A 14,055-nucleotide genomic window follows, 5' to 3' on the forward strand; every position below is an offset into this window, starting at 1 on the left:
TTTGCACAGCAAAGGAAACCATAAACAAGATGAAAAGACAACCCTCAGAATGGGAGAAAATATTTGCAAACGAATCAACTGACAAAGGATTCATCTCCAAAATATACAAGCAGCTCATGCAGCTCAATATCAAAAAAACAAACAACCCAATCCAAAAATGGGCAGAAGACCTAAACAGACCTTTTTCCAAAGAGGATATACAGATTGCCAGCAAACACATGAAAGAATGCTCAACATCATTAATCATTAGAGAAATGCAGATCAGAACTACAATGCGTATCATCTCACACCGGTCAGAATGGCCATCATCAAAAAATCTACAAACAATAAATGCTGGAGAGGGTGTGGAGAAAAGGGAACCCTCATACACTGTTGGTTCGGGAATGTAAATTGATACAGCTACTATGGAGAACAGTATGGAGATTCCTTAAAAAACTAAAAATAGAGGGCTTCCCTGGTGGCGCAGTGGTTAAGAATCCGCCTGCCAATGCAGGAGACATGGGTTCAAGCCCTGGTCTGGGAAGATCCTACATGCCGCGGAGGAACTAAGCCCACGAGCCACAACTACTGAGCCTAAGTGCCACAACTACTGAAGCCCGTGCGGGTAGAGCCCATGCTCTGCAACAAGAGAAACCACCACAATGAGAAGCCTGCGCACCACAATGAAGAGTAGCACCTGCTCGCCACATCCAGAGAAAAGCCCGTGTGCAGCAATGAAGACACAACACAGCCAAAAATAAAAAACAACAACAACAAAACCCCAAAAAACTAAAAACAGAACTACCATACAACCCAGCAATCTCACTACTGGGCATATACCCTGAGAAAACCATAATTCACAAAGAGTCATGTACCACAGTGTTCATTGCAGCTCTATTTACAATAGCCAGGACATGGAAGCAACCTAAGTGTCCATTGACAGATGAATGGATAAAGAAGATGTGGTACATATACACAATGGAATATTACTCAGCCACAAAAAGAAACGAAATGGAGTTATTTGTAGTGAGGTGGATGGACCTAGAGTCTGTCACACAGAGTGAAGTAAGTCAGAAAGAGAAAAACAAATACCATATGCTAACACATATAAATGGAATCTAGAAAAAAAAATGCTGATGAAGAACCTAGGAGCAAGATGGGAATAAAGATGCAGACCTACTAGAGAATGGACTTGAGGACACGGGGAGAGGGAAGGGTAAGCTGGGACAATGTGAGAGAGTGATAGTATATATATGGACATATATACACTACCAAATGTAAACTAGGTAGCTAGTGGGAAGCAGCCGCGTAGCACAGGGAGATCAGCCCGGTGCTTTGTGACCAGCTAGAGCGAGGGGTGGGATAGGGAGGGTGGGAGGGAGGGAGACACTAGGGGGAAGAGATATGGGAACATATGTATATGTATAACTGATTCACTTTGTTATAAAGCAGAAACTAACACACCATTGTTAAGCAATTATACTCCAATAAAAATGTTAAAAAAGTAAAAAAAAAAATAAAATAAAATTAGGAAAACATTGGCTGTCAGGTAAAAGATCCCCTAGATCTTTAATATTGGTTTATGAATATTTGCTGCTATGAGGAACGTTATAGGAAAGCTAAAGTTCTGCCAAGTTACTTTCAGTTAAAAAAAATCCATGAGGACAAAATATAGTCAATAATAATACTTGACATTGGTCCAGGATCGTTTCCCATTAATTTTTGAATTGCAATATACTCTGAGAACTACGGTGAAAAACTTAGTTTAATCCGCTTTACACGTTTGGAAAGGCAGGTACGCAACGACTGTGCTTTTTTTTTTTTTTTTTCCAGAAGAGGTGGTTTTTCTTTATTGGGAAGTCAGATGATCAGAGGTCCTCTGTCTCCAGTGAAATACTGAGGCTGAAGGAACATGCCACACCACATTCCTTTGCATCCTGTGCTCTCTCCCAAGGTAGAGGGAAACCACAGACACCCACCCTCTAGCCCTCCCCACTGCCAGTCTTAAGGCCTTTCCCCAGTACCCCCCAAAAGATGACGCCCCCCCACACACAAAGTTAGGCCTGGCAAAAAGCCAAGCATAGAAAGCCTCAGTAACTCTTCTTGGTGGAACCAAAGCCAGAGAAGCCCATCACAGCTGCCATCTCACCATCCTCCTCAAACGTCAAGTCCTCCTCAGCCCTCCTTTTCTTCTCCTTCTGTTTCTCTTTCTTGTAGGCTTTGGCCTTTTCCTCCTCTGAGTTCCTTCATCCTTTCCTCAAAATCATAATCCTTCTGCTTCTCTTCATTTTCTTCTTGTGGACTTCAAAACGTTTCTTCACCTGATCCAAAGTGGAACGTTCCACACGCATAGACATGCCCAGGTTTCGCTGATGTTTCTTTCCATTAATATGATCCAGGAAGTTGATGGAGTCTTTCACCACACAGTCACAGACATCGCAATAGTATCCTCCCATCTCACACTGTGGGGTGGTCTTGGTAATGACGGTTGTCTTCCCAAGTTTGGATTCCAGGTCCACCTTGGAGTCCCGATGCCGGAGAAGCTCTCACGTGACTGGCTGCACTGGTTTTCCATCCTTCTTTTCTCTCTCTTCTGTGAGCCTCTTCTCAGTGAGCTTCTCATATTCATCTTTGGCCCACTTTTGGCGAAAGTCCAAGTTTTTTGTCCCACTGCCCGACGCCATCTTCACTGCGAATTCAGACTGTGGTTTTTAAGAGTCGTCCAACAAATTGAGAGGAAGAACCAAGATTCAGTTCAATTCAGTGTCTCTTCTAAATCCTATTGCTTTCCATCTTTGAAAAATTGTGCTGAGTGGGAATTTAGGATTAATTTTGTTTTTATGTAGTCCTCTGAATATACCATGCTCCTTCCTGTCTCAAAGCCTTTGCACGTGACATTTTCCTGCTTGAAATGTTCCCTGCTTTCTCCCAGTCTCATTTCCCTTCAGCTAATCAAACTGCCTTCATTTTCAGATCCCGGTCCCAGCATCTTTTCTTTAGGGAGCCTTCAGTTACATCCTGTATTAACTCAGATGCTTGCTGTAGATATCGGTAACATTTTCAAAACATGTCACAGTGTTCTGTTTTTCAGTTTGTGTGTGTGTGATTATTTGTGTAATGACTTTGTTTTCCCCTTAGACTATAACCACTATAAGAGCAGAGCTTGGGTTGATTTTGTTCTCCGTTGTATCTACAGGGGAAAGTATGCCTAGTACATACTAGAAAAATTAAATTTATAAAGGTATACGATACTTGAATAAAGATAATATTCTAAAGGAAATTGTATTGAAATTGTAGAAGAAACATAAATAAAAAGAAATAAAAAATATAAGAAAAAAGTGTTTGTTATGAGCGGAAATTAGCTCCTAAAAGTCCTGAGACCAAAGGAATTCCAGGAACCACCTCCATTGAAATTTTCTTAAACCTGGGAGTGGTTCTATAAATTGCTTTCTGTTATTTACTTATATGACTACAACAGTAAATGTTAGAGCGTGCTTACCATAAGTTTTAGCATCCTATGTCTGCCTGAAGATTGTCATCACTAATTAGTAAATAATGGGTGCCTTTGGGGTACAGGGCACTAAATGAGGCATTTTATGGAAATCAGAGTAGACACTCCTTTAGCATGAAGTTGTGCTCTGCATCTCTGGGAATGTACACCGTATGCTAGAAAAGAGGTGAGGGGTGAAGAGAGGGTCAAAAAAGGATTTTAAAAAATGTTAAGGAACTGTTGACTTAGATTAACTTGCCCTATCACTACCATATAGTTTCCATGTCTAATTTTTTATTTCCATCAATGAAATTCTCTTTAAAAAGTGTCATTTCTTTCCCCAGTTGACCTGAGTAGAATTCTCCGACCAGTGTTTATTGAGTGTTTAGTATGTGCGAAACACTTACTAGGTCATAGAAAGATAAGACACATCCCTAAGACACATCCCTATCCTCCAGAGAGCTTGCAGACTCTGAGAGACAGAGGAATAAACTGTGGCAGCGTGATAGGTTTTGAGACATGGGGGCGCCATGGGTATTATGAGGGCACAGAGGAAGAGCACTAGACTCACAGTGATTCTGTGAGTTTCCTAAGGAAAGTGAGGATTAAGCTTATTCTTGAATAACTCACAGTGATTCTGTAAGTTTCCTAAGGAAAGTGAGGATTAAGCTTATTCTTGAATAACCAGCAAGAGTTGGCCACGTGAAGAAGGAAGAAAGAAGAACAGGCAGTTTAGAAAGAGGGAAAAGTATGGGCAAAAGGACGGAGGAGTGAAAGACTGAGGAGTAGAGTGTTTTTTCAGGGGGTAGCAGGGCCATTGGGAAGCATCTTGACTGTCTTCGTAGGATGGTTGGATTTTATTCTGGAGGTGGCAAGAATCATCTGAAGAATTTAAAATAGCGAGTGAGGGAGATATGTCATCACTTGGTGACTGATTAGACAGTTTGATAAGATTCAGGATGGATTGTAGAATAATTCTTTAGATTCTGATCTGGGCAAGACAGCACAGAAGGAGGAGTAGGTCTGATGGGTAGATAATGAATTGTTTTTTCTCATTAAACTAAACCTGTAGCATATCCAAGTGGAGACCAGGATGAACAGATCCGGAGACCAGGAAAACATTTAGGGCTACAAACAGACAGATATTTACAAATAGATTATTATAAAGGTGGTAGTTGAAAACAGAGGTATGAATGAGATGTTCTTAGAAAGCACACCCAGGGAGAGGAGAAATTATCCCCATTTGTGTCTTGTGTTGAGAATATTTTGGTTTTGCCATGCAGCATTTATTCATCTTACTCCTTGAACAAGTACCCTGTATTTCCTTTGGGTTGCTACATCTATCTAACGTTTATTGCAAATGCTTGAGGCTGATCCTGTGATCAGCTCTAGCGGTGGCCATGTAAGTAGGCATAAGTCAGTTGGCTAATTCCATTCCTCTGGCCTCAGTCATTGGCTCATTGATGGGAATGTGACTGAAAACAGGCAGAAACAGGACATATGTGAACTATTGGTGGTGGTGGGAGGAATCTCTCTTTTCTTCTGGACTTGAATCTGGAGGATGTTGATCTAGGAGTTCTTGATCTAGGAGTTGTCGGGGGCTGCCTTGAATAGCGTGAGAACAAAACCAACACCAAAGAAGCCAGAGCCAGGAGATGGAGAAAAACAGCCATGACCAAAACCTCCCTACCCTGCTCTACTTAAAAAGTACTTAATGACATTCCATTAGAAAAAGTCTCAAGCATTGTTAATGTGGATTACAAGATGCTGCTTGATCTTGTCCCCGGCTGTCTCTCCAGCCTCATGTTTCTCTCATCTCCTTGTAATGTGCCATGTTCCTTTCCATATAGGACCTTCACATATGGCATTTCTCTGTTTAGAGCTTTACCCTTCTCTCTTTGCCTAGTAAATACCTGCTATTCCTGAGACCCGAGAGCCAGTGCCCTAGGAAAGAAGGCCTTTCCTGGCCAGCATATGCCCAGTCGGGGTTATGTGTCTTATTATAGACTAGGAGTGGTAAACGTTTTTCTGAAAAAGACCAGATAATAAGTATTTTAGGCTTTACATGCCATGTGGTCTCTATCACAACTACTCAACTCTGTTGCTCTGGTGTGAAAGCAACCATACACAATATGTAAATGGAGAGACATGCCTGTATTTCAATATAACTTTATTTACAAATACAGTCAGTGGGCCATATTTAGCCCACAGGCCACAGTTTCCTGAGCCATTTCTATAAGCCTTTGTTTCCTTCCGAGCCACAATCCCGGTTTGTAATTAAATATTCATCATGGTAATTATTTGATTAATGTGTGTGTCTGCCACCAGATACTAAGCTCCATGACATCAGGAACCATATGTTTTTGCTCACCACCGTATTTCCGGGATTTAGCATGGTGTCTGGTACACAGTAGAATTTCGTGCATGTTGTAGTTTTATGTTTAAAACATAATTAGAGGAGAAGGAGCCCATGAAGAAGACTGAGAAGGAATGAACTGAGGTAGTTGTAAAATATGGATGAAATGGAATCCTGAAATTTTTAAGGAGAAACTTTAAAAAGAAGGGCCTAGTCAACAGCATCAAATGCTACAGTCAAGTGACTAAGACAGGAATGGAAAAATTTCCCTTTGGCAGTTAGGGAGATATGGATTAAGCACGGAGAAAATATCTTCACTGGAGTCATGAGGATGGGCAGGGGCAGTCAGAAGCCAGATTATTTCTGAAGAAGAGAAGATGGGAAATATAGACAAGTATTTCGTGAAGTTACTGTGAAGGAAAGGAGTGGGAATTATAGCCAGAGGGAGATTTAAGCCACTTAAATTAAACCAAAGTTTCTAGAATAAAACAGAGCAATATTTTCTTGACATTACAGTAGGTAAAAAAAGGTCTTAAACAGAACACAAAACCACTAAACATGAAGGAAAAATGTGATAAATTGGACCCCGTGAAAGTGGAACACTTCTGTTTACCAAAGGACATTATTTAGGGTATTTAAAGACAAGTTACAGCATAGATCTTTTATATAGGTATAATATATACTAGCTATGCATATATTATGTATTAATGTATTTATATATTATAAATTATATAAGAATATATAAGAATTTATACATAAAATATATTTATATTATGTAAGTATATATATGCGTATATATATATATATGAAAGGGACAGAGAGAGAGAGATCAGGAGAAACATATCCACAATACATAAAGAGAAACAGGAAATAGGCACCCCAAATAGAAACATGGACAAAGCACTTGAACAGATCCTTCCTATCTGAATGGCCAGTTAACCTGGTCATTGTCAATGTCAGTGTCATTACTCATGACATGAGTAATGTCATTGTCATTGTCAATGTCAATGTCATGACATGAGTAATGTCATTGTCAATGTCATTGTCAATGTCATTACTCAAGCACTTGAACAGATCCTTCCTATCTGAATGGCCAGTTAACCTGGTCAATGTCATTACTCATCAGGTAAATGTAAATTAAAACCACAATTAGATATCTTTACACCTGTGCCAGAATAACCACCACTACCAACAAAATTGAAAATACCAAGTTTTGGAGAGGATATGGGACAACTGGATCTCTCCTGTATTGCTGCTGAGAGTAACTAGATCCGTTTACTTTGGAAAACTGACAGTATCTACTAAAGCTGAATATATGCACACTCTATGATACAGAAATGCTACTCCCAGGTATACACCCCCAAAATGGGTACATATGTTCAGCTAAGAATGTTCATGGTAGCCCTATTGTACAATTCGTATCTAATAGAAGGTCCACACTGGAAACAAATTAAATCTCTATCACCCGTGGATGAATTTGTAGATTATTCCTACAGTAGGATACTATACAGCAATGAGAATTAATGGGCAAAGCTACACGCATGACATAACATGGATAGTTTTCACAAACATAATATTGGTCCAAGAAGCCAGACACGAGAGAATATATGGATTAATTCAATTTAGAGAAAACTGTCAAATAGGCAAAATTAACCAATGGTGTCAGAGGTCAGGATCGTGGGTGGCTATCTTTGAGAGAGGGAATTCCCTGGTGGGGGAACAATAGAGGTTTCTAGGGTGCTGGTAACATTCTACTTGTTGATATGGATGGAGTTTACAGAGGTGCATTTACTCTGAAAATTCTTCTCTTATGATGTTTGCTCTTTTCCCTGTGTGTATCCTATTTCAATAAACAAGTTTATTAAGCAAATGAATGCTTAGAGTTGTTTGCCACCATTTGTATGTTGATTGGAAAGGGCCAGTAAAAGGGAGAGAGAGGAGGAATTTGATGGGATGCTGCCCTGAGGAGGTGAGTAGGATGAGGTGAGGGCACAGGTGAGGGGGACAGCCTACCTCCTCTAGGATAGAAGGGAAGGTAATATGTACTTTTGCAAGGGGTTAGAGAATGTTTTCAATCACGCAGGTCTCTCTTTTTCTTTCCTTAACGTCTTTTATCCTAAACTTTGTCTGTCTCTCTCTCTCCCACCTTCACCCTTTTGGGTAGTTCACATTTGTCTGAAGAATTACAAAGAATTGCCTTAATGTGAAATTCTTAGAAGTGTTGAGGCTGTTTCTAGAAAGGTTTCCCAAGGGTTTTGTTCTTCGTTAGACCATTCTTATATTGATTAGTAACTAAGACAGATTGTGTTTTCTTTTTCTCTTCCTTCTGTGCATGTGAGAATAAAGATTTGATTGGGAGCTCTGGTGTAGGCACTTACAACAGGATTAAGTACACAATAAAAATACCTTCTGCATGCAATTAAAAGATAATAAGGCCCTAATGTTTACTGAAAGCAATTTATTACGTTCTACCAGCTTGATTCTCTCCTTTGGAGAGTGTGAACACTTCCGCCTACTTCTTTCCCGTCACTGCCCAGACTTGCCTGGAGTGACTTACCACCTCACGATCGCAACTGAATTATCCTCATAATCGCTTCAGTTTTCCACTTAGCTGAAGTGATGGGGGCTTTCTTTCAGAATTGGGCCAAATCAGGCAGATTTCTTTGGAATGACTATACAACATGGTGTACAGAAAATTTAAGGGCAAGATTTGCAGAGGAAATGAAGGTAACTTCTTGGGAATTAGAGCTCTGTAATCTTTTGAGGTTTCTGAAATGTTTTGACTGGCACAGTATCCCTACATTAGACCATTTTCTTTAAGAACTTTATAGGTAATCTTTCTTTCTCACCAGTTCTCTCTTAACTATTGGAGAGTGAGGTTGTGCAGGTTGTTTCACAGAACCTTTGTGATTAAGTCACTGAAGATCAAATAGAGGGAAGAAAATAGTATCCTAATGTATCCCAACTGTTGTGGCTCCTAGCTTTGTTCAGTAATGCCACAAATCGTCTCTATATTATTTCTTTCTCTCATCAAGGGAATCTAATTTTTTTCCTTTCTGGTAAAAGACAAGATATACCTAGCTCTACATACCCAGAACAAATTCTACAACTTTTGAGGTTCAGTTTAAGTTCTATATCTACATGAATGCTTCCAACATTACTACAAACCTTAACTATCTTTATTTCTGTGAACATATAAAATGTACACATACTCTATCATACAATTCATTGTTAACAATATAACTGGTTTATCACATGTGCTTGTCTGGTATTTCCAACTATATTAAAGCTCTCTGAAGATAAAAATCATGCATTGTGCTTCTGATTTGTAAACTCAGTGAATGGTTTCTGTTTTTTCATGGCATCTTAAAAAAAAGTTCAAGAACCCTATTAATATTAAGAAAGAAACCTACATCCTCAAGTCAATTTCATCAAATTTCAAATTAGGTATTTTTGCAATAATTTACTTCTTGTTTGGAGTTCATAAGAAAAATGAGATAATAAACGAGAGTTGAAGTGCAAACCTCAACCTCGGTCAAGATGAAAATGAAAAGAGAAGTAGGGAGTTATGAGTAGCTTGGCTGTTCAGGTATGGAAATAAGCTTTTCTTCAATTATTTGGAGCATAGCCACACACATCTGCTTATGTGCCAGAATTTGGGTTTACACTGATGGAACTAATTTTACTAAAAATATCTTGACTCAACAATTTTATAACTTTAAAACCAAATGTTACTTTTATGGAGTTTTAGCCATTTCCTTTTTTTTTACTTTCTTTTTTCAAAATGCTAGAACTAAGGAAACACAATGGCAACTAACCATCAATGGAAGCTATTTTGTCATAATGACGAGTGACAGTTGTTTGTAATTATACCATGAATTTCCATGAAAAAAAATTAGGCTTGGCACACAGAACATCAATACCAAAGTACAAACACTTTTCAGCTTTTCTAAGCACCAGTTTTAATTTTTTAAAGATTGAGCTTTAATGTGTATAAAACTTTATTTTTATTTTTTATTATTTTGCTTTTGATTTTCTTAGGTCCTGTGAATGGTCCAGGATGCAGTCAGCAGAGTACACATATTTGATAAATAGTAGTGAGATGAATCAATTTCATGACCACAAAATGCAGCTATTATCCCAGTTGGCCATTACAAAGATGTTTTCTAAGGCCACAACAAAAGTCAGACCAGGGCAGGATGGCAACCGAGGGTCTCCAGGTGGAAGAGGGGAATTGATATGGGGGTGTTATCGAGTCAGAGAGGATGAGATGGCAGAGCTCAGCGACATTAGATAGAAGCCATTGCATTATGACTCACCTGGGAGACTGAGGTGTTGTGTCTCAATTCCTGAGCCTCCTTCCCGCTCCCCATTCTCTTGTTCATCTTCCGTTGTTTCTCATTCAGTCCTATTCTACACCCCAGTTGGTCAAGAATCTTCTATTTTCAATCACTTCCTATTTTCTTCAGAAATTTTTTTTTTGTTTCTAGGTTTCAGTCCCAATCAGTCCCTCCTCTCCTTTTGCTTTGTCTCTGGTATTGAGTATATTTGTTGTTTGGCTGTCACTTTCTTTCCTAATTCCTGCAGAATTAGATCTCAGTTTCTTGTTCGTCCTCAAGGACCAGAGAGTCATTCTTCATGTAGAATTTTCAAAAACATGATTGATCTTATGTTTACAACAGACTTTCTGCTTCTTGACCAATTTGTGCCTTGGGTACTACTTCCTTCAAAATCCACAATGCCCTAAACCCACAAAATAACTCCATAGATGGAGTGCTGTAGGTTCAACAGTGGTAGCAGTAAGGAGCTCATGATGTGCGTGTGGAAATTGGAGAGAGAGGATTGCAGTAAACCCCAGACAGAGATGTGATACGGGGTATGTGATTATGAAATGGAATTGCATCTGGGGAAGTAACAGAATTGGAGGACTGCAGGGGCTGAGAGGACTTTGGAGGCCCAATTCTTTGGCTGTGAGAGAAGAAAGATGAAAAAGTAGGAAAGGGAGAAATATGACATTGTGTATTGTGAGGCAGATTTATTTCCTTCCAATATGCCTATAGAACTGATAAGAGATTGTGGTGGCAGAATGAAGCAGTCTGTCAGTCAGGAAGCCAGATTAGCAGCACAAAGATAGCATAACTTTAGGAAGGGGCTGCTGTAGATTTCGGTGCAACCTCCCAGACAGTTATTAGGAGGTTGAGGACAGTTCAATGTCCACGGTGCCTACTGCACCATATTTATTTCTAATAAAGAAAATAGAACATTTCATTTTTGTTTAGTGTGACAAACATGTACTGAGGACTTATGATGGGCTAGGTAGGCCTGTGCCATACACTGACGATAGTAGAGAGAAACAAAAGAAGAAAGGAAGAAATGATAAATAATAAAGGGAGTAAGGAAGGTAGAAAAGATGGAAAGAAGGAGGAAGAAAGAAAGAGAATTGGTTCCTGTCCTCAGGGGATGTATCTTCTCATAAATTTTGTTGTCACTCTCTTAGGTTGCATTGATAAAGTATTAATAAATTAGAATGAAGTCACAGCATAATAAATATGAATGTTAGAGGTTGCTTTAAGTGGATGGTCCACCAGCTTTCACTTTCTCCAGATTGTGTATGCCAGCCCTAAAATAGCTGAGTGACTGCTTCAGCTCAGCTGCTTCATCTTACGTATGGAGAAGCAGGCATGGTGCCATTATTTATAAACGTGCCCTCATGGTGACAACTCTGGTTTTTGTTTCGCTTGTTTCAACATTAACAGATATTTGATACATGGTTTTTCTGTACTACAGATTTTGGTCAGATGGTCAAGTGGATATGAAAAAAAAAAATCAGGTCAGTGGCATCTATCATTTTCATGGTTTGAAGTAAGCCTGGGACAGAGACAGAGTCCATTAAGTTAAAGATTAAAAAAAACCTGCCTTGAGATGGTAAAGTTAGGAGGTGCCAAGTAAGAGCATCTGTTTTTCAGAAATTGAGAACTAAAGCCTGCAGCGAGAACAAAAGAGTTTCCCTACTCCACATTTTAAGTTTAGGGTGCCCATCAGCTGTTGGGCTGTCCACTTCCCTACAGGGATGGCTAAGGAGTGCCTTTTCATCAGAGGTAGACCCTCTCAACCTGGCTTCGCCTCTTTGAAGTCATGTAAGACAGAGGCTGGAAGTGAGCTGGTTATGCTTTTTGCAGAGAGTGATTTTTCATGTAGAGAAGGTATCGCCTTCATTCTCCTTTCTGTGGGAGATGAGAAGGGTATCCAACTGGTTGCTGTCTCTCAAGGCAAGGGAAAGGAATCACAGAGTTGGGGCAAGTCTGCTAGAGGCGAAAATGACCTCCAGTGTCCTGCAGGATCTCTGCCAAGCAGCTAAGCTTGCTCATCTGTCCTGATAAAGCTGAATCAGAGAGTTGGCATGCTGGTGTGGTTCCTCACGTTCTAAGCCCCCAGAGTTAGGGGGAATGGACTTATCTATGCCATTAGGCTCCAGAGTTGAGGGCTGTGGTGGGTATGTGGGATTGGGGTTGCCGGTTTTCTGGGGACTGCTGCAGTAAGGAGCGGATGCTTATGTGCCAGAAGAATGCTGCTTGATGCAAGCACTTGGGGGTGCTCAAAACAAGAAAAGGGGAGGAATCTTGCCATTGGCAGCACATAGCAAAATATTTGTTTCCCTTCTCCCTTCTTTCTCCAGTAGTATCAACGATAACCCAAATGAAAGGGTCGGGAACCAAAGACTAGGAATAGTGTTGGTGCAAGAACATTCTCACCTATTGTGTGTTTAAAGAATTTTCTCTAATTGTGAGATTAAGTATTTTAATGAGCAGAATAGAGTCTTAAAAACGAAAATGGAACTGCAACTAGTGCATGTTAAAGTTTTGGAAGAAGAGATTAATATGTCGTAATGAAATTCATTGCCCAGAGAAAAGGGGAACTCAAGACAGTATGTTGGTTACGATTATTGGCAAAAATAAAGTTGTTTTATATTTATACCACATGACTTGATATTGCTCACTTTCAATAGTTAGAGTTGTGCTCAGTGAGCCCTGCAGGAGGTGGATAGCCCCAACAGCTGGTGGTACTTGGAATCTTTCATCCTTAGCTGTGAGCTTTAATGATTATCTCTGGGAAAAGAGGATATATTTCACTAAGAATTACACACTATCCTATTACACTAAAAATACCCTAGATAAAAACATGAAGGACAGACATCCTACTTAACAGTGACACTTTGAGAGTTTTCTCTTCATTGCTAGGTGTAAGAAAAGAGGCCATTGATCAAAAGTTCTCTTCAGCAGTTTATTGAAAGCCTTAGGCAGCAAGAAGAAAAGATACAAAAGATAAAAGGATTGGAAAGGAAAGGAAGATACAAAGTTGTCATTATTCACAGATGATGTGATTGTGTGTATTAAAAAAATCTTCCTAAAATCTCTATATTAATTATTACAATAACAGTTTACCAAGTTTCCTGAATACCAATTAGTGGACAAAAATACATGGACTTTTCTGCATATTAGGACTACATATTTAGAGAATGATGCCATTTAAATAGCTTTAAAAATATCAAATGGGAATTCGAGGTTCCTATAGGACTATGGTAACTACCTAAATCTGAACTTCCTCCTGTATCTTCTGAAAATATTAAGATTAACAAAAAGAAGGAAAAAACACACCCTAATTCATACCTATAGCATAACTAAGAGACAGAGAATACTACAAACTTACTTGAACTTGTAAGTGGGAAAATAAATATCCAAAACCATCAGTCAACTCTGGATCCCAATCCAGGACAGAGTCAAGTAGAGACTGTACAGGAACAGGAGAGGGGAGAGGGTATTAGCAGGAGTGAAGCACAGATGAAATCACCCTCTGAACAAAGGATCCCACTCTCAGTGTAAATACTGAGAATCAATGTGAACCCTGGTGTAGGAGAGTGCCAGCTACTGGGGAATGAAATGGAAGAGGCTTGAAAGTTTATGAGACCAGAAGCGACCAACTTGAGAAGGCACCAGTTCTGGGGTACCAGGATGCAGTTTGGAACGAAGGAGGTTTTCTTTGAAGGCTGATTGGTAAAGGGAATTAAGGGAACAAGCAAGATATAAAAATTAAGTGCCTTACATAAAAGAGTATGATTAAGTCCCAAGAAATATCAGACATCCCCAAAGGTACACCTATTAAAGAAGCTCAGCTTTTCTGTACCTACTAAGAACCATTAATCCACCTAAAACCTTCACCTCAGTCTCTTCCC

At 39.5% G+C, this 14,055-nt stretch overlaps 1 long non-coding RNA gene and 1 pseudogene across 1 annotated transcript in view; one reads left to right on the forward strand and one right to left on the reverse strand.

The window, feature by feature from the left end:
- The window catches only part of LOC132531649 (uncharacterized), a 279,219-nt gene that overhangs the window by 61,579 nt on the left and 203,585 nt on the right, over window positions 1-14,055 (forward strand). The gene's annotated exons all lie outside the window — the stretch shown is intronic.
- LOC132531698 (zinc finger matrin-type protein 2-like) lies at window positions 2,028-2,663 on the reverse strand (annotated as a pseudogene).

The sequence above is a fragment of the Lagenorhynchus albirostris genome, chromosome 13 (assembly GCF_949774975.1).
Source record: "Lagenorhynchus albirostris chromosome 13, mLagAlb1.1, whole genome shotgun sequence".
NCBI classification, from domain to species: Eukaryota; Metazoa; Chordata; class Mammalia; order Artiodactyla; family Delphinidae; genus Lagenorhynchus; species Lagenorhynchus albirostris.